Here is a 26,567-nt window from a genome sequence, read left to right on the forward strand (position 1 = left end):
TGGAAGTGCATTATACTTGATGAAATAATTTTCTCCAACCACCAGGGTTTCTCGTGTTTGAAATGAGGATAACTTTGCTCATGACAAAGAGATTGGAAAATAGACCATTCGAAATATGTTAGCAGAGAAAGTATATAAGGAAATACTGTAAAAGGGAAGGGCAAAATCTTTAGTACACATGAAACTGAAAAATATATTTATATTTATTTGTTCTCCAATCTCATCTAGAAAGACATAGCTAATTAAATTTGGTTTCAGTGTGAGAATTCTATGTGTGGTAGAGTAATTGTTTTTATCATTTCATAAAATATATCTTAGCTACTAAAAACATTTAAACCTCTAAATCCAAGATATTTATCACTAGCTTAAAACTGGGCTCCAGGCCTTCACCACAGCTGGTCATTAATCTACCAGATACATTCCACACAATAGTGCATTATGAGACTTTAAAAGAAACGTTTGTCTTGGCTGAGCAAATGTTTCAAAGTTTTCTTCTCCAGTATTTTGGACCCTACACCTCGGTAACTCTAAGATGTCCTGCCACATCTGGCCTGGCCCTATGGACCAGCCTTCTTCCCTATATCCTTTTGCACTTTCCTGCTGACCTACCTGGTCCTGCTCATACCCCTCCACACATCTTCAATGTTCTCCTCCAAGAATACATGCCATGAAGGGATTGCAAAGTCCAGATACATGCAGAGAGGCTCATGAGTTGATCCATGGTATAAAGGTAGTATAGGTAGAAGACTGATGTTTCAAACTAATTTCTAAGTGCCTGGTCTCCCTGTGACATCTGTAATATGACAGACCTTCCCTTGACATCCTGACCTACCATACATTGCTTCATTGGACTGTATCAGGCCTGTTGGTTTTCAGAGTCCACTCGCACAGTGTCTCTGAAGTGCTGCTTTCTAGTAATTCCCCTGCCAGAGATTTCTCAGGGTCCTTCTGTACTTTGACTCTGCCTTAGTGCAAAGTTCCTGACAGCAAAAAGGGAATGATAAATTTGCAGCAGGGAATTGCAGAAACTAGAGATCATTATAATGACCTATAAAAGTAAAAATTTGCAATGTCTACCTTGATACTGATATTCTGAGGCAGAAACATTTAATTCAAGGTTTCAGTGCTTTAAAGGCAGGATTTTGAGTGTTTTGTGAGCAAGAGATTTCCAGGAAGCAGCATTTCCTTGCTGTCTCTAGAATCAAGCTGCTTGAAAAGTAACTACCTTGCTTTTTCAACAAGATGGGCTAGTCAGCCACACTAGAATTCCTAAACAGTTAATGTCCAGTTGTCTCCCAGACCTACTTAATCCTGTATGTTCTATAACCTTCACTTACTGAATCTAGATAAAAGAAACAAGATGCAGGAATAGCAAGTGGTAAAAGAACTACTCGAGGGTTTCAATCAAGGCCTGGTGTCAGCTTCATGTCTGGCAAACAAAAAAGAGATAAAGAGACAGGCAGGAGAAAGAGTGGAAAGCAACATCTACCAGGGAGAAATACAAACCACTCACATGGTAGTGATCTATGGAAAGGGTAGGCAAAGGGGGAGACAGTACAGAAATAATACTAAATAATGTCAACCAAATAGTATACTGCTGAGCAAAGAAAGAAAGGGGCAGAAACAGAATGCAGGGCATTGACCCTCTCACTCACTACTACTGGAACATGAATGCACCTAGTGGTGTTCAATGGTCCAATTTATTTGACTGCACAGGTATAGAGCACATTGGAGAAGATACCATGAAAGCACATCCACCACAGCATTTCAGCTACCATTAGCAGTAGGAAAATAAAAAACCCATTTGTGATACAATAGGACAATTACATCCGTTCATGGCCAGGGGAAAATCTCTGGAAGAGTATGATGAATTGAAGAAATCAGGGGATTTTTATAAAATCTGCTCTTTCAAAGCCGTTTATTTTCTGTGTTTCTTCTTAGTTCCTTTTCTATACAATTAACTCATTGAAAGGATGCGGATGTGTGTAAAATAATCAGTTTTACCACGCGGAAATTGAAAGAGTAGCCTTTCATAAAGGATGCTTTGGGGGCTGTTTTAAACATCATTTGGAGATTCTTCTCCAGCTCTGAATGTCTCATGAAGAGAGATACTGTGTCTTGTGTCCAAGACCACTCCAAGGCTACAGATGAACATGCAGGAAAGAGGCCTAAGACTCTTGTGGCTACTGCCCTATTCACACCAAGAGGAGTTCTCCATGCTGCTGACACACCGTGGCACGTGTCAGTTGTCATGCACGTGCCAGTTGTCTTTTTGGCTACTTTGAATTCTTTTTGAATTCCCTAAGGGAGACGAGTCATCCCCTTCAAATACACAAACACACACAAAAAGGATAGAGGCCAGAGACATAGAATAAAGGAGGAAGAAAAAAAAATACAGTGTCCTGTGGATGATCTGAACAGGAAGAGGGGAGAAAATAAGAGGGGAAATAGAATTATAAATATTTCAGTTGAGGAAAATATAAGATGGAAGGAAGTATAAAAAGTGAGGAGGCTAAAATGAAAAGGGGAGCAAAGTACTGAGTTGAATATGTGTATGGATTTTACAACTGCCCACATAAAAGGAAAGTCTATTATAAAGAATCACATGGCCAGAGAAATCACAGATAATAAAATGGCTCTGATAATGTAGCTTAACATACATGATTTGGAATGCAAGAAAATCCACATATCCATGTCTTAATCCCTTTTTACCAATGATCTCTGAAATTACATCAGTCATTTCTTTGTGTTAAGCCCCGCCTGCCCTCTTCGGAGGTCTTGGTTTGATTGTCTCAGAGTCTTGTAACATATATCAAGGAACTAAGTCTGGTGTAAATTAATTTGGGAGATTGAAACAGAATATTGGGGATTGGAAGGGAAATGGGATAGAGTTGACTGGCATAGCAGAGGGAAACACTGTGTAAGGGAGGTGAAGTCCCTAAAATGCACAGAACTGTCATCCTGTGCCCTGTGACTCTGATGGGGGAGGGACTGAACACGTGGAATGCAAATTCATGATGTCAAGGCATTGAGCTTTATCATGGTGGGTGGGAAAAGGCTTTTTTGTGCACTGACAAAAAGATTGGGGAGAAAAACAAGACTAAGAAGGGAAAAGAGTATTATTACAAAGTTTTTTCATCTCAAGCATTCAAATTACTTTGTTTCTCTGGGAATACCAAGTGGCAGGAACAGAAAAAAAACTAAATGCTTGGGTGTAGGTGTTGAAAGAGAAGGGAGAAGTGGAATGAAAACATGTAAAATGCTGAAGAGCTGTTTTGCCATCTAAACAAATTTGCCTAAGACGATTCTGCAGGAATGTACACAGAGGCGCTATGAGTCCCAAAGTACATGTAAATGTAAACACATGTTTACTAGCTTTCCTCTCCCACAGATGTTCAATGAGAACAAAATTAATTAGATCAACATTTTAGAAATGCATCCAGTACCTATGTGCCCAGGGAAAGAAGACAAGTGGCTATTTCAAAAGCTGACGTACCAGGTCAGAAGACTCAATATATGATAAAAATTAATGAGCCAGTAAGTGATCCAGCTGCAGATCTGATCAATCCAGCAACTGCATTTTGTGTTGCCTAAGTAGAACAAATGAGTAATGACATTTTATGGCATGTGCTTACATAACTGCAAATGTTGTTAATGATTTTAATCCATCTTTAAAAGTGACCCAAGTCTATTAAAAAAAAAAAAAAACTGCCACCATGCTTGTTCTGTACATTTTGGGAAGCTAAAGCCCATAGCTGACCATAAATTGCACCATTAAGTACATTATTGAAATCACAACTAATTATTTCTATCAAATCGTGTTGGTCAGTATATTTCTAACAAAGTTAACAACCAAAAGGCTCTACTTTTCTTTTTAATATATAACTTTTATAGGAATAATGGAGACTTTAGATTCATTTCCTATAATAGCTTTCACATTTGTGACTTGCTCAACCAAAACTCCTTGTCTAAGATTTTCTCATTTATATACCTTTGCAAATGTTGTTTTCCAGTAGATCAGATGTAAATCCTAATGTAGTTCTATCTTGGCTGTTTTCTCTGAACCTTTTTAATCTCTGATATATATCTTAAAATGAAATAATCTAACTTGGACCATGTACAATAAGGATGCATCATTCGATATGGAGTCATTATGTTATTTTACTATTAAAGATTTTCCTTTTCTTTGTGCACAAAGCACTTTTGTTATTCACTATTGAAGTACAGCAGGAAATCGTCTTCAGGATTTAAGTGCTGCTTTCCTCACAGAATCCAAATTGTTGAAATAGAAAAGTTTCAATAGTTTTATCTATAAAGAACAGGTTGGATTTATAAAAGTTGTTGATCTTACATAGAGAAGTTGAATTCCATCTATCACAGCTGATTCCCCAGAATGCTTCAACTGTGTTGAATCATCTCAGTAGTTTGGGATTCTTCAATAACATCATTATTTAATATTGGTAAACAAAAACACTACTCTCTATGGTATATATACTGTTTTTATTCAGATTTTTGTAAATGATAGTTAGAATTGAGAGTTATATATTTTGATACCCTTTCCATGATTCCAATCTGTCTTCTCAGTCAGCTTTAAGGGACATCTTAATACCTGATGTTAATATCAGTTATGATATGCTGGGGAAATTGTGGGTCATAGTCATAAAATACATGCCCATAAATATATTTTTATATTTGATTTACATAATTTTGAATAATAGTATGGGCTCCCATCATTTATCACTGGTATCATGATGATAATTTAGTGAAATTACAAAACATCTCTCTTTTAAAACAGTCCTGGGCTACCAAAGCCACAGATTAGTAATTTTGAAAAATGCATAATATGAATTCTCTCTGGATACATCTGTAATATCTCCTAATTTTCAACAAAAGACTTAACTAGTCCCTGGGCCTCTGTTCTTGTCACTCTGCATTTTGTTTCTGAGAGAGCTCAACCCACAAACACATTAATTGAACTATTTTTTTAAATAATGACTCCCCCAGTCTGTATCTCCAGGCCCATATATATAATTAATGACTAGATGGTCACAGAAACCTCAAATTCAATGTGTTCAAAATGAATAATTTTCCCTGTACCAATTCTGCTTGTTTCCTTGTATTCTCTATCTTTGAAAATGATATCTTGTAATCCAAGACAGAAATCTAAGTGCTATCCTAGATGTCTATATTTTATTTATTCCCTTCCCTGTCTCTTATGGAATGCAAATTCATTAGCTGAGGTGGTCATAGACTCTTGCCTAGACTACTGCAATAACCTCCTAACTGACTCCCTCTTCTCCCCTTGAAATCTACCTTCAAGTCTTCCATCACAGTTAGCTCACAAGGAGCAAATTTCCCTTCCATAATACTCCTTATATTATATAATAGATCTTCTACTTTTAGAGTCACATATTTTAGCATCATCTGTCACAATCTCAGCTCTTGCCACTATTTCCTTCCCTTTCAGCCCCTATTCCCTCTCACCAGTAACAAATTCTCCCTTTGTGTAAGCCATAGAGAATACATTTATTTCCTAAATAGGTCACATTTCATGCCTCAGTGCCTTGGCTAATGCTGTACCTGGACTCTTACCTTTTCTCACCTGATGAACTTTAATTGGTCCACAGAGCTTCTACAACTTAGCTTCAATTCATCTGAGAATTCATCTCTGCACTCTTATAACAACTTATGTTTACTTCTATCAAAATGCATTTCTTTACAGTCTTATTAATATTTACCTGTCTATTTCATCTACTATATTGTGAGGTATTTGAGAAGAACTAAGTATTACCTAACTTTATATCCCAAATGTAACATATTATAAGCCTTGTTAGAATGTCAGTGAATGAACAAATGAGTATATGGCACTATTAAATATATAACATTATGATCTATCTATTACCTATATAGATGGCATAAGTGTCATTTTTTGAAGAATGATAATATCATGATCAATATTATTTATACTTTATATATATTATTTTTGCTATAGAAATTGAATTACTGGAAATATTTTAGGAATATATAAAAATAAATATAAAAATAATTTATTAGACTTGAAATAAAAATTACTATGACTCCAAATCTTGCACCAATAAAAATTTCTTAAATATTTGAAAGAATCACGAATGCATGCTATTCCTTAAGTTATCCATAATTGCATGCCTAAAAGAGCAATGCCCAATAGAAATATAATGTGAACCACATATGTAATCTAAAATTATCTAGTAGCCACTTTTAAAAAAGTTAAAAAAGGTGAAATTAATTTTAATATGTTTTATTTAGTTCAATATATCAAAAATATTATCATTTCAGCATGTAATCAATGTAAAATCATGAGTGAGATATTATACAAACATTTTTTATATTAACTCTTCAAATTCTGGTGTGAGTTTTACAGTCACAGCACACTTAAATTCAGAAGAGCTACACTTTAATGTTTAGTGACCACATGTTGCTAGTGGCTACTATATTGGGATATTCACCAAGACTGTTAGGTTAAAATCCACTCCATGACAAATCAGTTAAACTACAGCTCTTAGTGAAATCTGAATTACAGCTAGGGAATTTCATTTTTGTTTGTTTGTTTTTTGAGTAATAACTATGACCAAAGTAAAGTTATTTTAAAAGAATTAACCTGGAGGAATATCTTCCATAGAAAATAATGCCTCACAACGTCGTAGATGGGGTTTCCCTGTCACATTATCATAAGTTACACCGAAGAAACACAGCATACTGATTGCAGATTTGAAGGCAAATTAAGACGGACCAGCTTTCTCTGCTAGAGATTTCCTAAGGCAGTTTTTAATATAGTACATGGTTTATTCTACAAAGAAAACTGCTCAGCATGTTACTTCAAGGCCCAACTTGGTGTGGCTTACTTTGGTAGTTCATACTCTTCTCAATCAGGAACTCGGTCTCCACGTGCTCCTTAGTCATGGACCTAAGTAACTTCCAAATTATTAGTATATTATGTATTTCCTTAACAACTTTCTTAGAATGTCTAAAAGGACTTTGCAGTTAGCAAAGTAATTCTTCTAAGCCAGTGTGCATGATATAACGGACACAGAACAGAGAGGGGAGTTAAGAGGGCCAATTTCTGGCTGGAGTGGACAATTGACTGGCAGTGTAGGTCAGCAATTTACCTTCTCTGCACCTCACTCTAAACATGACTAAACTTGGGAAGAGAATGCTTCATTTATTTACTTGACAAAAATTTACTTGTAAAAATAATATAATCTGTAAGACTCAAATCTCTGAAAAGACAAATGTTATATCAAATCAGATTTTATAGATAAAAAATAAAACTAGATTATTTTACCAAGATAAGTATGGATATTAGCTCTGCTTATAAGAAAATGGAAGCTGGATAACATTTAAGAAATAATAACAATAATAGTGATAATGATAACAGCCATGTGTCGTGTTTTCTTTCACAAAATGTGTTAAATGCATTATCTGACTTAATCTTCAGAGCTACACTATAAAGCAGGAATTATTATTATTTTCATTATACAGATAAATAAACTAAGATAAGGGAGCATTTCCTCCATGTCATGCAGTTATCAAGTGGCAGATCCAGTATTTAACTAACTCCAATGTCATGATCTTAATCATAGATACTATCTAAGAAAGTCTCCCATAGAGACTTAGAGCATTTTCCAAATCTACATTTCTTAGTGGTTCTTATTTTCTATCTGGGCATGTCCAATTTAGCCACTAAGACTAGCTATTATAATTTCTCCATTCTAAAATTTCTACCACCTAAAATGTGAAAAAATCTGTAAGTAGTAAGGAGCTTGCCTTTATATCCTCAATAGCTAACAGAACGTTCAGCATGATTCTGTAATTAAAAGAATGTATGAACAAATGAATGAATGAGGTCCCCATTGAGAGTATCATCAATTAACTCCAAAAATGGCAACCTTCAGTTTGCTATTGTAGAAATATCAAATAAATGAGACAGTACCCATTTCTTTTAGAGTCATGTGCCTAAATGCCATAAGACATTAAATATGATGTATAAAACTCATTAAAAAACTCAAATGTCTACATGTCTTATTTGTTAAAATCTACCATTTTTTCACTTGTTCAGAGCCAAGAAGTTGAGCAGCAAAAGATTATTAATATTATTATAAAACTTTGGGGGTCACTGTTTATTGGCTTCCACCTAGAACACTTGGAGGGAAGAAAGAAGACAATAAATTCCCCACCTGACACAAACTTAGCTGAGTGCTTATTTCAATGTTTATACCTAGAATCATGGTATTGCTCTGTGAATTTCCTTTTATGACAGTGTCAAGGTCCCTCAGAAGCAGAAGGTATCATGATTCATTTCTTTCACCCTTACCTTGAATTCTATAGCAGCATCAGCAGCTAACACTTAACCCTTCCTGACAGACATCACTATGCCAGGAGTTACAGCAGAAGAATATAGGATTTAGGGAGTTCCTAAATCCCCCAAATTATAAGAAGAAACAGCTTTCCTACTTAAGGAATCCTCCAAAAATAGCTATCATTTTCTAAAAGAAGACTACCTAAAGTCAAATCTAATTCATGAGCTCAATGTATAAGAAACAGATCCCAGGAATGCCTTTACCTGCAGAGAAAACCTTCAAAGGTAGTAACTGAGTCACATCAGATTTAAAAACTGACATTCGTTTGTGGTTGGAAAGGGTAAGCGTAGATGTCAGAAGCTTCAACTGGTGGTACAGTTCAAATCTATTTAGTGGAGATTAGTGGAGAAACTGATGTCTTAAATCCTTTGTACAGTGCCCTTAAGGAAGAGCCTATGAAGGATACCTGGAAACACAATCCCATGCCTTTTGATTAAACAATGAATAACACTGTTATTTTACACATGCCTAGGGAGCCACGGTCAGAGAAAAACCTTTTGGAAAAATTCAGGATATAGGCAAATATATTAGAGAAATAGTAACAGGCTAAATAAACATGGATCTGAAGAATAGTGGAAATTCTCACATGTTTAATCTTTTCCCATTACATTTTCACTGTACTTAAGGACCAACTGGAATTAGTTTATTTAGAGTGTATCACTATAGACCTTAAATGCATTTTGATTCCTTTCCTTTGTCCTACTTTATCATTCAGACCTGAAACATTTTCAAGGAAATGCTGAAAAGATACTACCTATGCTTTCTATGTATGCATAATTATGGTAAAAAACCTAAACTCATTTTTTAATGCTACAGGCAATCGACATTTTATTTCTTTGATCACTTCATCAGTCACTGATTGTAACTCAGACGTGATATTCTAGAACAATTTTCCATATAAAATTAATTGAACTTTTGTTTTTAATAGCACTCATGAAATTCTAAAAAAATCTCCTTTGCTTTTTCTAGTAGCTGGCTTTGTTAAAGATGTTAAATGATTTGACATTATTTTAGAGAATAAATTTCCTCAGACTTGGGGATATCTATGTATGTACATCTGTTAACTCTGCAATTGAAAGAAGAGTTAGGGATAGCAATTAACTTGATGGAAAAAAAATAATACATTGGAAATTTCCTGGAGAAAGCTATTTTCTATATAGGCCCTTGTAGATATTTTCTACCTTTGGGTGTATAATAAAAATGGAGTGACAATGACAACATTATAAAACTATGGGTGTATTTAAAAATCAAGCCAACATGCTCACATTTTATAAAACAAAATATAATTTACTTATGTTATATATATACATATACAGTCCACTTGCTGCCAAATATAACTGTAAGAAGTCACAAAATTATCTTCATTGAAACAGGTTAGGATCATGCTATCCTACTAAAATAGACTGTCACTATTTTTCCTGCTTATTCATCTGTGCCTATCTATTATTTCCTCAGTCATTTTCAACTCTTTTCTAAACCCCCAAATCTAATCAATTCCATCATTTTCAATTGATGACTACTCTTTCTACACCATGGAAAATAAATCAAAGTCACTGAGGTGGACACTTTTACAATTCGTCTTTCTAACCACCTCAAAAATATTTCTGATTTTTTTGCTCAATTTTTCTTTCAGGGAAACTATCCTTAAAGGCTACTTTCTCAACATATGATCTTGATTTCATTCCTTCTCCCCTTCTTTCATCAATCCTCACCTCTGAGGAATCTTTAATCTTTCATTCTTACCAAGTTCCAGGAACTATGAAAGGATCAAAAGACATAACAATAAATAAGATGATCTTTGCTTTCAAAGAGCTCGCTTGCATTGTCATAAGCACCTCTTACTTTTGACCCTTATACTCTGAATAAAATGTTTTCTAAACATACTAAAGATCTCTGAAATGACTTCTTCCCAGGTTTTGTTTGTTTGTCCTTGATCTTCTTTTAAGCATGTTGCTTCTTTTATTTCTATAAAACTGTATTTTCAAAAATTCCTTTTCTTTCTAACCTCCATCTGCTTACTACAGTCCACCAAAGGGAAGTGTGCTCCGTTTCTTTTTTTTTTCCAATCTGTTTCTAGACAATACAACTGCATCATATTAATGTCACTTGTATTTGATATCTCTTAACACTAAATATCCAGCCCTCATCTCTAGCCTCAGCTTCAGTTTTGTAACACAAACTACCTGTTGAATAACCTGCCATTATCTATAATTTGACATGGCTAAAATTGATGTTCTCATTTTACCCCTAAAATTATTTGTTTCTGAAGGGGAGCAGAATTTGTCAACCCAAAATACACATGAGGATTATTTTAGGCTGATTATTTTTAAGAAACACCAGACAAAGGAGAAGCTCCATAAACCTAGTAGAGGTTACCCTTTTGTAAGCAACATTTACAATCAGTGCTTTCCATGTATTTTTAGTTTCTTGTCTGTTTTGCTTTGTTTTTGCACCATTTTGCTGTCTGTTTATTTCAAGTTTACAGAGAAACTTGAACATCTGTGGAAAAACACCAAAGGTTTACTTCCCTTTTACAAATCTCCATTTGTAAGGGTGTCTTCCCCTCTGTAACATAAAGAATGACTAAATTTCTAGAACTTTATCAATGGAGAAGGTTCCTATCTAAATCTGCATAACAACCTTACACTTGTTCACTGTGTTTTTCCCCATAGTTGCCCCAAACTGGCTCCCTTTCCTCAATATCTTTTGCCTTTAGGTAAAGATGGTATTTAAGGTGGTGTTTGGAGCCATTTTGGAGAATTACTGAGTATTCCTGGGTACTTCCCATGAATACAGGAGACACACATGCTGTTAAATTCCTGTTTGTCTTTCTCCCATTAACCTATCTTTTAACCTAACTACAGGGAGGTCTCAGCCAAGAACCTGGAAGGGTAGAAGGGAAATTATATTTCCTCCTCTATAGTTCTATGTCTCTAAATGTAAAAAAAAAAAAAAAAAAAAAAGAAAAGAAAAAAATTATCCTACTCACCCAGGCTCCAAACTCCGAAGTCATCCTGATTCCTTCCCACAAACCAGTTAGATAACAAATTTCATTGTTTTATTCTCCCATTTATCTCTTGTACTTCAGGATCTCATCACTTCTCATCACTTCATGCCTAGCTTAATGGAAAATTCTTCCTTTTTTTTTTTTACCTCTAATATCTTCTCTCATATTATGAATCCTCTACCTACTGATTAATAGTCATAAGCCATCTATCAGGTGACTCCAAGTTCAAAGACCTTCTACAGATCCATGGAGGCAAAATATTTAATGGAATAAAATCCAAACTCCTTAGGAGGTTATTTCAGGCTCTGCGTGATCAAACTTCAATTTGCCTTTCCAAGTCTAAATCCCATAATACTTCCTCATTATTCTTCCTAAACTGTAGACCACAATCGACCACTTTCTGCTTTCCAAACTGTAAACATTTTGGTCAAAGTCATGCCTCCAATCACAGTGCAATGCCCTTCCCCCAACTGTCCAAGAACAAATCTTATCCATCATTTAAACTCATGTCCTTTCCCCATGAAGTATAATATATCTACTGTAATACTGCTTTAAATTCTTCAGTAGTGCTTATAATTTTATACCCTATAGTATAGATCTTTGGAATAGGTCCAATGTTCTTGTCTCCTGTGAACTTCCTGAGGACAGAAACCACATGATTTTTGTTTCTCCCTGAGAATCTATTATAGTTAGTACCTTGCATACATTAAGATCCAACAAATGTTCATTTAATGTATTTCATAAAAAATAGCATGGCACCAGAATTCACATATTAATAATCTATATTTATGTCTCTTACATTTTCTTTTTACATGTATAAGTTATCTATTTGGTAGCATTCAATAATTTCTTCCTATCTATTAAATTAGGTATTTTGTCTCAATAATCTCTAACATTTTTCCAGTAATAAGTTTCAAGATTTACATAAGGTTTGACACTGTACCACCCCCTACCTGTAGTCATACCAGGTAGAATTAACTTTTTTAAGATTTTGCATTAACATTTCTTAACGTTAATAGATTTATCTTTTGTTCATAAAAATTCATAATTTTGAAATGAGTTCTTAATTTTCCCTAACCAAGAAGAAACTTTCCAGGAGTTGTAATTGTGAATGGTTAGGCTAAGAGGCTTGACATAAGGGATAAATACTAGGACTTTTAAATCAACAACCTGTGTTTGCAATTTACTTAAATTCCCTAAATTTCTCTGTACTCATCTGTTAGATGGGGCTAATATTACTACTATCTCAAAAGTTTTTTGAAGGTTAAACCAAATAATGCATATAAAGTGTTTCCATGATTCTTGACATGCAATTCAATAATTGATGTGTATCTTTATTCATTAATTTTATCTTACTCCCCATCTTCTAGACAGGAGGCTGTTTCAATGAAAATAATTTTATCATATACCTGTATAATAGGCCAGGTCCTAAAAATTAAAATTCAAAGAATACCCTGAAATTTTTTCTTAACAATTTCTTCTGTCTTTGTCATTTAAGTAAAGCCCCCATTTATATAGTGCAACATTATATTAATAGTATATAAGAAGTAAAATAAGCTAAAGCTATCAGAGTAACTGCTAGGTCTCCTGTAACTTTCTGAATTCTTATAATTAACAAAGGTCCGTTTTTAAAAAGGAAGAGATCTCTATGAAAATTTATGAGATCTTCAGTGACTGAGTTCTCAGTTTCCAATTCCTATTGCCACTCCCCTAGTACAGACTCCTATCTCCAACCTGGACTGTTGAGAAAACTTTCTAAATACTTCACTCCTACCTTTTCCCATTGTTGTCATATTTATCTTTCTAACACAAATTCTTGATCACGACTCTCTACTGCTCAGGAAATTCACATAGCCACCTACTGCTCACAAAATAAAATCCAAAATCAATGGAATAGAATTCAATACCTCCCATAATAGAATTTTAATCTACCATTCCAGCCTTATAATGTTATTGTTTATCTCACACACAGCACACTAAAACCAAATAAAAGTTTTTTTTTTTTCTTCTGCACTTTTAAGATAAGACTCATGTTTTTTTCTTTTCCCTACAATGCCCTCCCTGGCTCCTACTCCTTTCCCTATATAGATTCTTGCTCATACATATTATATATTATGTCTTTATAATATGTTTTAAATATACATATACAATAATGTATATATTTACAAATAAGTTTATATATATTATAATCTCAAGTGTGTATATATATATATATTATATATAAATAAATTTTTATATAGCACACACACTAGCATTATAATAATTCAGGTACATAACTTTCTATTCCATTAGGTCATAAGCTATGTGAGATATATATCTTAGCACGGAACCTGGAACATATTAAATGATCAATACAGTTTTCTTCAATTTGTGAACATGTGATTGAATTAGTTACCTTCTATTTTATCATCTATGACACACACAAATGCCAGGCTTTAGTGATTCTCAGTATTGTCTCACTGATATATATCAATTTTTAAGATGTACTTTCTGAGTCTCATTATTTCCACATTACAAAATTATAGGACTGAAAAGGAGAACAACAATGCCCACCCCAGAATTCAGTGAGGCCATCATTACTTAGGAAAACATCTTCTATTTTTAAATAGCTCAACTTTGAATAGGATTTTATAACTTGCTCCTTTTACTCAATGCTTCCATGTTTAATAATGTCAACTATTAGTTCCTGCAAACAGTCTTGAGATTATTTTTCAAGGTAATGGAAGAATTATTGGGGGTATTTTCCTCCTTTTTTTCCCCTCTCTGGGAAGATGACATAACACCAGAAGATTTTAAGAAAGTTAAATGTATCAGAATATGCAAGGACTATGACAGATGGGTCTTGGCTTCAGAACTGAAGCTCCTCATCTATTTACAAGCATCTATTTTCATTCAGATTTATTGATTTTTTTCTTTTGAAATATTCAAAGATACACTCTTTCTCATTCCCAAGTTTCCAGTGTATTTGCATTTTGGCCAACACAACTTTCTTTTCCCTTCAATCGTTCGGCCTTGGCTTTCCCTCACTCACTTTTAATCACTGAATATATGTAGAACTTTCACTTCATTTACAGAATATTAATGATGCTTATTGACCTTTAAAGGCATCACTCTTAAGACTTACCCCTAGATAGGTGTAGTATTTTGATTATTTTGTCACCAATTAATCTGCTTTAATTTTCCCTGTGTTCAAGTTGTCCTTTTTTTCTCTCAAGAGATTTGGAATACAAAGATAGTATCCATAATCAAGCTTCTAAATTGTTTTGGTCACCGTATTGTGAGCTAAACATACATCATCTTGTTTTGTTCTTAAAATAATACTAAGATTGATGCTAAAACCAAGGCTCATGAAAGCTAAGCAACATAATCAAGGTTCTAGGTGTACACTCAAATCTGACTTCAAAGCCTACATTTTAAAATCCCTACCTTATTCTGAAAACCGGAATATCATGGTGATGACTGTTCTAGAAAAGTCATCATTTATGATGATATTTCATGTTTTCTTATTTCTTTTTAATTTTGAACACTGGGGAAAGGTAATAACTATGCTTATAATTAAAATGAATACTATTTATTGAATACACACTATGTGCTAAGCATATTAGTCATATAATCACATTTTATGCTCACAATAATACTGTCTCCATTTTACAGATGAGAAAATAGAGTTGGAGGGAAATGTCCAAAAAAAACCTAGTTTAGTCTAATCTTTAATAACTTTGGGATTATAAATACTACACCCTTTACAAAAAACATAATTTGAAAGTTTTTTTTTTAAATTTCTTTTAAATACTTAGTTTTATAAATTTAATAATAATACATTAATTGTTATTTGTTTTAGTCAATATTTATCATCTTATATTCTTTTCATCATGTGTCATGTTTTTTATGTTTTTTTCTTAACCTTTTATTTTATATTGAAGTATAGCCAATTAACAAATTTGTGATAGTTTCAGGTGTAATGTGTCATGTTCTGAAAAGCAGCTTATTAATTTTTTTCTACAATCTTATGTCACAGATCCTCTTTCTTTGAAATAGTATCTAACAATGAGCCAATGAACAATTTCCCAAGCTATCCTAAGGTGAGGGTGCTTTGTAGCACCTGTTATTTATTTTATTGTATCATTTCTACCATTTATTCTCTATTTTTAGAGCCTAACTACTCAAAATTTTCATCACCTGGGACCTTATTGAAATGCAGAATCTCAGGCTTTACACTAGACTCATCAAACCAGAATCTGTATTTTAGCAAGTTCAGCAGGTGATTAGTATACATATTAATATTGAGAAGCACCCATTTAGTCATCAAATTTGATCTATAATTACAAGAGCATGGCAAGTTAATGTACTGGACTTGCCACAGAGAAAAAAAAAGTGCTGAATGTTAAAATATAAACGTTAACATCAGACGCTATCCAAAAAGGGCAGAAGGAAACAAAATGAATGATAGGTAGGCAACTAGGGATTAGTCAAGTCCTTTGAAATTAAGAGGGCACTATAAATATTGCTGGCAATCCTATGCATAGTAGTTACAACAAACTAGCCCAGTGGTGGGTTAGAACTTCAGAAGGTTGAAGAGAATGGAAGAATAACTGGCAAAAAAACATACAAGGGAAAGTGGGCATAGAGGGAACCTACCTCAATATAATAAAGGTCATATATGACAAGCCATAGCAAATATCATTCTCAATGGTGAAAAATTGAAAGCATTTCCTCCAAGATCAGGAACAAGACAAGGGTATCCACTGTTACCACTATTATTCAACGTAGCTTTGGAAGTCCTAGCCACAACAATCAGAGAGGAAAAAGAAATAAAAGGAATACAAATTAGAAAAGAAGAAGTAAAACTGTCACTGTTTGCAGATGGCATGATACTATACATAGAAAATCCTAAAAATGCCACCAGAAAACTACTAATCAATGAATTTAGTAAAATTGCAGGATACAAAATTAATACACAGAAATCTCTTGCATTCCAATACACTAACAACAAATGATGAGGAAGAGAAATTAAGGAAACAATCCCATTTGCTACAGCAACAAAAAGAGTAAAATACCTAGGAATAAACCTACCTAAGGAAGCAAGAGACTTGTAAGCAGAAAACTATAAGACACTGATGAAAGAAATCAAAGATGACACAGATGGAGAAATATACCATGCTCTTGGATTGACTGGAAGAATCAGCACTTATGAAAAGTACTATACTACACAAAGCAATCTATAGATTCAATGAAATCCCTATGAAATTACCAATAACATTATTCACAGAATACCAACAAAAAATGTTTTACAATTTGTATGGAAACACAAAAGATCCCAAATAGCAAAAGCAATCTTGAGAAAGAAAAATGGAGCTGGAGGAATCAGGCTCCCTGACTTCAGACTATACCACAAAGCTACAGTCATCAAGGCAGTATGGTACTGGCAATAAAACAGAACTATAGATCAGTGGAGCAGGATAGAAAGTCTATAGATAAACCCACACACATATGGTCACCTTATCTTTGATAAAGGCAGCAAGAATGGAGAAAAGACAGCCTCTTCAATAAGTGGTGCTGGAAAAACTGGACAGCTACATGTAAAAGAATGGAATTTGAACAATCCCTAACACCATACAAAAAAATAAACTCAAAATGGCTTAAAGACCTAAATGTAAAGCCTGACACTATAAAACTCTTAGAGGAAAACATAGGCAAAACACTATTTGACATAAATCACAGCAAGATCTTTTTTGACCCACCTCCTAGAGTAATAAAAATAAAAACAAAAATAGACAAATGGGACCTAATGAAATTTAAAAGCTTTTGCACAGCAAAGGACATCATAAACAAGACAAAAAGACAACCCTCAGAATGGAAGAAAATATTTGCAAACAAAGCAACTGACAAAGGATTAATCTCCAAAATTTTCAAGCAGCTCATGCAGCTCAATATCAAAAAAAAACAAACAACCCAATCCAAAAATGAACAGAAGACCTAAATAGACATTTCTCCAAAGAAGATATACAGATGGCCAAAAAACACATGAAAAAAGGCTCAACATCACTAACTATTAGAGAAATGCAAGTCAAAACTACAATGAGGTATCACCACACACCAGTCAGAATGGCCATGATAAAAAATCTACAAAGAGTAAATGCTGAAGAGGGTGTAGAGAAAAGGGAAGCCTCTTATACTGTGGTGGGAATGTAAGTTGATACAGCCACTATGGAGAACAGTACAGAGTTTCCTTAAAAAAAACTAAAAATAGAACTACCATATGACCCAGCAATCCCACTACTGGGCATATACCCATAGAAAACCATAATTCAAAAAGATACATATACCCCAATGTTAACTGCAGCACTATTTACAATAGCCAGGACATTGAAGCAATCTAAGTGTCCATTGACAGATGAATGGATAAAGAAGATGTGGCACATATATACAATGGAATGTTACTAAGTCATAAAAAGGAATGAAATTATGTCATTTGCAGAGACATGGATGGGCCTAGAGACTGTCATACAGAGTGAAGTAAATCAGAAAGTGAAAAACAAGTATCGTATATTAACGCATATATGTGGAATCTAGAAAAATGGTATAGATGATCTTATTTGCAAAGCAGAAGTAGAGACACAGACATAGAGAACAAATATATGGATACCAAGGGGGAAAGAGGGATGGGATGAATTAGGAGAGTGGGATTGACATATATACACTACTATGTATAAAATAGGTAACTAATGAGAACCTACTGTATAGCACAGGGAACTCTACTCAGTGCTCTGTGGTGACCTAAATGGGAAGGAAATCCAAGAAAGAGGGGATATATGTATACGTATGGCTGATTCACTTTGCTATACAGCAGAAACTGACATAGAAGTGTAAAGCAACTACACTTCAACAACAACAACAATAAAAAAATACGAGGAATGCATCTCCATAGAAGCTACCTTAAAATGAATATACTCTTGATTCACTTACAAGTCATATTCCAAGGAAACTATCCCCTTGTGCTAAATAGAATATGGAAATCGAATTACTTGATAATTCATTTTAGATTTTTCCCAGGGGGTGGCATAAATTTTCAGTTTTTAAAATCAAATATATATATATATATAATTTGTTACCATATATATGTATATACATTTTTTAAAGTGGGGTATGAATCAAATTCTAGTTTACTGCTGTTTTTTTTTTTTTGACACTGCTTCTCAAAGTTTAATGTAAGCACTTCTTTGATCATATGTGAAATTTCTTAACTGCTTTGTAAGAAAATTAGTTTCACCCTGGACTTACACTCATTTATTTCCTTCCTTTAAATTGTGCTATGATGCAGTACAAGGGGAAAACAAGTTGGGAGTCTGGTAATGTAGTCACTTATTTTTTATTATTATTCTTGTTTTAATAATGTTTCATATAAAGGTGTAGGAAATTTGTTATAAAATCAGAAAAAATAGAAAATAGAAAATTTAAAAGTACAGCAAGATGATAACTATTGACCTTTTTCCAATGCATACTTTTTAGTTCCCCCCATTGAATTCCTAATAGTCCCCTGACTATAGAGAATGAGTAAAGCCCAACTCGACCGTGCTACCTGGGAAAATAAAAAGATGATTCTAATGTCAACTTATTAATAAGAGCTACTCAACACCTGGGCCAGGATAGCAATGTGATAGAATCTCAAGGAGCCCATGGTCCAGTGAAGTGATAGATGTGATCATTAGAGAGCAAGAAAGGAAAGCATACAGTTGTTTGATAGAATTTTATTATATAGCCTATAGACTAAATGTTCCATAAAAGTTTAAAGAATTTGGTGGAAGAGTGTTAGAATAATGAAACCATATTACATGAGGAAATTATATTTCAAAATTTAGTATTCATATTGATAATCAATAATGTCATTTGGATTGTCCACTCTTAAATGTAAATCAATACTAACTTTCAAAAATGCAATTCAGCAATTCATTAATTATTCTTTACAAATTGCACCAAAGAGTTGACCACAGAACTTTCACAGTTTCCTTAAATCAATGTAAAGGACACATCAAATGTAAAATGCTCCATACTCCTAAGCTTACTAAAAATAATTGCTGTTAATGGGCTACAATTTAAATAGCATATGAATAAAAACATTTTGAGAGGTAACACCTGTTATTAACCTGTAAAGTTACTTGAAAGTAGCACGTAAAACTAAGCAACATTCAGATGGACACTTTCAAGGTTAGCAAATCACAACAAAAAAACAGAGATTCACAGAAAAGCTCAAAAGAAATTCAATTCTGTGCTTAGACAGCTGCTTTTTTTAGAAACTTCCTGATTCAGGAATAACCTAAAATACTTATTCAAATGATTAAGATATCCTTTTAGCCTCGATGTCTTTAAACCTACCTGAAATGTTGAACCTGCAAGTTAGTCTTTACAACCCTGTTGCTATTTTGCCCTCCCTGGTACAATACTGACTTGTATAAGATGCTCTGTGAATATCAACATTTTGTACCTAAACTCAAACTAAAGCAGCACAGCAAAATGCAGCCTGCCAGCAAACATTCAGTGTTACTCTAAAGGGATCTTGGCAGAATTTAATGAGAAAGTTAAATAAGCAAAGAGGAAATACTGGTGGGAGGATAACACAAGAAAGAAGAGAAGGATGGCAGTGCAAAACTAAAGACATTAAAAAAAATAAAAAAGTTAATATTTGGGTACCTTTAAGCAGGTAGGAAAATTGGGAACTTGCAAACAAAAAAAGCCAAGAAGGAAGGCATGAAGTTATTGGAGTATAGGATTAAATTTTGTTTTTAGATCATATTAACTGAACTTGGTTACACTAGTAGACGTTCCTTATTGTGTTGGGTTTATGTAAACAAGCATGATACAAAAAATGATATAAAATCTTACATAGGAACATCAAATTGAAGGAATATACACTGCATTATTTTTTCCAGAACTAACTCAATATAGGCAAAACCTTGAAGATTGGAATGAACATAACTAAACTGTTTTATGCCACTTCATAATACTATAAAGTTTATAATTTACCTTTGTTATAGTACTGTTTACTCAACTTAGTAAACAGACATAGTTCATTTACAGGAGCCATTTCTCATGTAGTAAGGGAGAAATTAATAGATAAATGATTGAGAAATTAATGGGTAGAAAACTAAAGGTACAATTTCCTCCCAAGTCTTTTATTTTGTATAAGCAGCATCTCTTGTTAGTTGAGGAGGAAAAAAAGTTTAGAGAAAATAGATGACTTAGTGCTCTTGCTAAAACAAATGCCATAGATGGGGTGGCTTAAACAATAGAAATTTATTTCTCATAATTTTGGAGGTTAGAAAGCCTGAGATCAGGATGCCAACATAGTCGGGTTCTGATGAGAGCTCTCTTCCTGGTTTGCAGACAGCAGTTTTGCTGTGTTCTCACATGGTGGAGAGAAAAAGGAAGCATGCTCTCTCCTGCTCTTCTTATAAAGACACTAATCCCATCATAATGGCTCCACTTCCACAACTTAATTATCTCCCAAAGGTCCCATTTTCACATACCATCATACTAGGGATTAGTGTTTTAGTGTTTCAACATATGAATTTTGGGGAGACCCAAACATTCAGTCCATAGCAACAGAGGTACATGAACTTTCCTTAACCAACAACCGGTTTAAGCCACAATTTGATTAGTTCCTTTTCTTTTCCCTTCGCCCAATTTACTATGCATGTATATAACAAAATCAAGAATTCAATTACTAAGATATATACATGCTTCTAAGCCAAATACAAATCCTAATTTATGAGATACTTATTTGATATTAGAAGCAACTTTCACCTATATAATCTCTTATAATTATAATTATTAAAGGATACAGTAAAGCATCAAAAGTGTTAATGGGGGGCTTCCCTGGTGGTGCAGTGGTTGAGAATCTGCCTGCTAATGCAGGGGACACGAGTTCGAGCCCTGGTCTGGGAGGATCCCACATGCCACGGAGCAACTAGGCCCGTGAGCCACAACTGCTGAGCCTGCGCGTCTGGAGCCTGTGCTCTGCAACAAGAGAGGCCGCCATAGTGAGAGGCCTGCGCACCGTGATGAAGAGTGGCCCCCGCTTGCCACAACTGGAGAAAGCCCTCGCACAGAAACGAAGACACAACACAGCAAAAATAAATAAAAATTAATTAATAAACTCCTACCCCCAACATCTTCTTTTAAAAAAAAAAAGTGTTAATGATTTTTTTAAAGTAAGCATTCATGTTTTATAATTAAACATATCTAGATTTGTATGTATTTGAAATTTATAAAAAACTTATTCTTAAAACTTGGATCCAAATTGCTTTAAAGAGTTTATTTGAGTTATAATAAATACATGGTATAATAATATGTTTGTTTTTTATAAATACTGCTTCCATATTTATTTTATTTAAGTAGTAAGTTTATCATCTGTAAAAGGTTTCCAGTAACTTCAATATTTGAAAACATTCAGCAGCAGACTATCATGGAGAGATTCAGGAAAAAATATTTATTTAGAAAAAGGAACTCCTAAGGAAAACCAACTGTATAATTTTATCTATATTTTCATTCAATTTATATTTTAATTCTCCAAAAGTATTAGTAATACACATAGTAATTCTCAAATATACCTTTCGGTGGCCAACCTTTTCCAATAACATTTCACTTACTATTACAGGACAGATACCTTTTTTACCAAAAAAGTAACAAGGATTTAAATTCCTATGAAAAGAAAAATTTATAATAGGCTATGAGGTATGCCATTGCTATGTGTGTCATTTAATTGTGGTGTTTATTTAATTTCAAAGCTTCTTCAGTGTAACTCACATATATTTGAAATAAAATATGTAAATAAATTCAGTCTCTGGAGAGGGTAAATTCAACCGTGAAGCAGAATAGATTTCCATTTTCCTAATGCACTTTGGCACTTGTGTGTGTCCACTTACATTAGCCTATGAAAGTATTCCGGCTCTGTCAGCCCCCAAGAATGTGTTAAAATGACATGGTAAATTTAGGGTTCTGAGAGTAAATAAGCCTTGTGTAAAAAAAAGGCCTTTCAGACCACGTAGGTAAAGAGGAAACAGTCCATGCATTTTAAATGCCTATAATCATAATTCTCCAACACAAAATGTAATATATGTTCTATCAGAATAATTATTTCCCCCTATAAATATCCGTGGCACTAAACCTACTGTCTTGTTCACATTCTCTCCTGGTCAGTACACAGCCTAATGCTGGCAAGAGGGCTCCATTCAGGTATATTATGTGTTTGGACAATAAGCACCCAGTGATTAGCCAAGTACCTAAGTGTACAATGTGCTGAGGGAGAATCAATACAGAAGAAAAGTGTTTCCAAAAAGACCCACTAAAAATAATAACATTAGCAACTAAACTAACGTGGAGGTAAATCCATTTCTAAAGTATTGTCATGACTTACCATGGTAAAAACTATGCAAAAATAAAGTGGTTTTTAAAGGCAAGTTTAGACGGCCTTTAACAGGATTCTTTGACCCAGTGTCAAATTATCTCTGCAGCATCCTTACATTCCTTACAGAGCACAGTGGGGATAGGTACATTGTTAACTGTTTTTTGATGAAAGTGTAAAATGAGAGACCAAGGTCAAAGTTAATGGTGCAAATCTTTTTTGGTTTGTTTTTGTATGTTTTAATAAGCCCATATTTCTCCGCATATGTCTTTATGTTAGTGAGGTCTAATTTTTTTTCCTTTTAAAGGCCCAAAATCTCCATCTAAAATAATTGCTTCCTTTTCACGAGAAAGGAGAGTAAACAGTAACACTGGGGCAATTAAAAGAAAAAGCAGAGAGTGTATCATTTAAATACCTGGGTTTATCCTAGCTAAAAGGAAATTCACTTGCGATCATAAATGTCTTTGGGTTCTTTTTTTTTTTTTTGCCGTACGCGGGCCTCTTACTGTTGTGGCCTCTGTCGTTGCGGAGCACAGGCTCCAGATGCGCAGGCTCAGCGGCCATGGCCCACGGGCCCAGTCGCTACGCGCCACGTGGGATCCTCCCGGACCGGGCACGAACCCGCGCCCCCTGCATCGGCAGGCAGACTCCCAACCACTGCGCCACCAGGGAAGCTCTGGGCTCATTTTTAAGATTCACTATTTCTGTCATAACTTCTCATACATTTCTCACAGTTTAGAGTTTTGTTTTGTTTTAATTAGTATCCCAGAGTGAATTCAGGCATTAAATCCTTCTAAAACTTTTTCTCTAAGTAAAAAGGGTAAAAAAAAAAAGAAAAAAAAGAAGAAGAAGAAGAAGAAATTTTCTTCTTTCCTATCTAACCTAACCAATTTTCTGGGTCAGGCTCACTGGGAACTGAGTTGATTGGCCGAAGTGGAAGCCAGGGTGCTACTGAAGAAGGTCATTTCTCTCCACCAGCTCTGACATTTTTTCTGCCACTGTTATGCTTTTATCCATTGTCCTATGGCCAAGATTTGAATAAATGGATATAAGAACTCAAGTACTACAGACAGTACAAAAAGAAAAGTAGAGAACCAAAAGTATAGCTTCCTATATAAAACTGAACAAGTTAAAAACAACATTTATTATCATTTTCTTGTGTTCAAAATCTACATGTTTTAAGTTTGGAAACTTAAAGAAAACCTAATTTCACTTTTCAAAATACACTGTGAGGATAAAGGTGATCTTCTATCATTTACTAATTTTAGCTATTTCATTAAGTATATTAATATTTTGCTGAAGACCTGACTCTTACATTTTCTTTGTTTCTCAAAGAAAACATGTCAAGTGAGCCATTTAATCTAATATTTGGGTAATAATGAGTCACAGGAGGACAGAGGGACTGGTTTTGGACTTTGAAGAAGAATTAGAAGAGATAAAATGAATTTTTTAATTTTTAAAAGGTAAGTCTATGTGTCAGTATTACCTGTTGCTTGAATAAATACTGAGGGATTTTTTTTCCTCTGCAATATTACTTAAAAAACACAAACATCACTTTTGTAAAGATGAAGAAATATTGATGGCGTGGATATAGAAGTTCATTGGTGGTTTTTATAGTATCAGCGTCAATCATTATTATCCACAATTTCATAGAATAGGAAATTGAGTTTATTAATGATGTGCCCAAGGTCACATAGTTGATAAATTAATCAAAGCAGGGTTAAAAATTTCCTTCCAGGAGTAGATCTAGACATTTACTCCTATAGGGCCTCTTTTAGTTGTTACAAAGAGACATTTTTTAACTCTAATAAAATGTATGCACTTTGTGATCTACTAGTATGCATCACTACATTTTTCTAGTCTACATTTAGAGTTTCCCATATATAAGTCTAGAATACAGGGCAAATTGCTTCACTGTACCAAGCTCATACTTCTCATCTGCAAATGGGAATAGAAATAGTACCTACTTCACTGGGATGTTTCAAGAATTAAGAGATAGTCTATATAAAGCACTACTTACTATAGGGTCTGACACACAGTAAATGCTCATATATTTTAAATATTATTACTCTGAATTTCCATAACCATCTCTGATAGTAAACTCACAGAAAGTCAAGCCTTGGCCTATATAATTCTCTTTGTACAACACTTTGTACAGTCTCATGATTAAGGCAGTGCTTTAATATACCTTGTACAGAATGGTAGGTGATGATACTACAAAAGATAAATCAAAACACATAAGTGCAGTGTTTCACCTTGATATCATCTTCATTAGACTTACCTATACTGTCTGTTAAATGCACAATCCTGGGTTATACCACTGATGTTTTAGAAAGCCTCTTTGGATATTACTCTAGTGAAACGATTGAAGTCAAACATATCTGCATTAAAATCCAGTCCTAGCATATACCAGCATTAAGAACCATTAAGCCTATTTGAACCATCTCTCATCTGAAACAAACAAACAAACAAAAATCCAAACCCAAAGAGGGTAGTATAAATAATATCAACCTCACAGAACTGTAATATGGATTAAATGATTAATATGGATCACATATTTTGTTTGATAATATCATTAGGTAACAGATGACAAGCAAGTCTAATCTTTCCTAAAACCTTCTCTTTATATTCTATAACAGAAGTAATCAAAATTCAAACATAAGGAGATTCCTTTATTGTCAACTACAGAATCCAGCCTGGAAATCCCCAAAACTATCCAATTACCCTCTACATTTCAGGGACAGTTCCTCTTCTAAGTTCTCCCAAATTTTGTGAAGGTTAGCATATGGATCCTTATATAATAATGTTCTAATTTTAATTTCATTTAAATCCAAAATTAGCATAGTTTTCCCCAACATATTTTTTCTTTCTTCTTTTTTTAAATCATTCTCTTTTTAAAATACAGGGTTTTTTGTTTGTTGATAAAAAGCACAATCTCATGATAAAAATATTCCTTTAGACAAAGTAGCCCTCAAAGACCCTACTACAATCTACAAACATACAAGTAGCATCCTAATGCTTAGGGCAGGGACTATTTCATGATAGTTTCCATGTAACCTAAGGGGTTATCCATTCAGGACTTCCAGGTTTGTCTCCACACATCGCTACACACTACATATTCACCTGTGTTGTATCTAACTGGCCATTACAGGCTGAGCTATTCAGTAATAGGAACCATGTGTTATTCATACCATTGGTCCCAACACCCGGTAGCAGTGACATATTATAGACACTTACATTGTCAAAGAATGAATAAAATCCAGGGTAGATATTTGTAACTTTGGGGACATAGCTCAATATGGAGGTCAGACAGTTATTTTAGTCTAGTTGAATCTGGGAATTGAAAAAAAAAATCTTAGCTATTAAAAGCACAGATTGGCATGTACAATAAAAACAATTCCAGCTGTCAAAAGCATACATGGAGGAAATGACAGGTAGAGAATACATTGGCAAAAAAGACACAAAAATAATTTGACTGAAAAGTAAGTCGCCTCTGCCACTGTCCAGCCAGCTTGTCAGTTTAATTTGCAATTGAAGAAAAGGGAGATGAGTCAAAACAGGTGTTTGTTTTTTCCTCTTTTTAATGGGAGAAAACCAAGTGAAAGCACGCTCTGCCAGCTGTGAAAAGCTGAAGACACCTGTGGTTGCCACATCCCATGCTTGTGACATGGGTCAGAAGCAGTTAAAGACACCTGATAAAATGAGGTGAGGATACAGGTAGGTGAAGCAAGTCAGAAGAAAAGTGGTGCTGGATAAAAACAGA

General features: G+C 34.1%; 1 protein-coding gene across 1 annotated transcript in view; it reads right to left on the reverse strand.

The window, feature by feature from the left end:
- The window catches only part of NEGR1 (neuronal growth regulator 1), a 913,689-nt gene that overhangs the window by 597,693 nt on the left and 289,429 nt on the right, over positions 1-26,567 (reverse strand). The window lies entirely within an intron of this gene.

This window comes from Mesoplodon mirus, assembly GCF_964341445.2.
Source record: "Mesoplodon mirus genome assembly, chromosome: 3".
NCBI classification, from domain to species: domain Eukaryota; kingdom Metazoa; phylum Chordata; class Mammalia; order Artiodactyla; family Ziphiidae; genus Mesoplodon; species Mesoplodon mirus.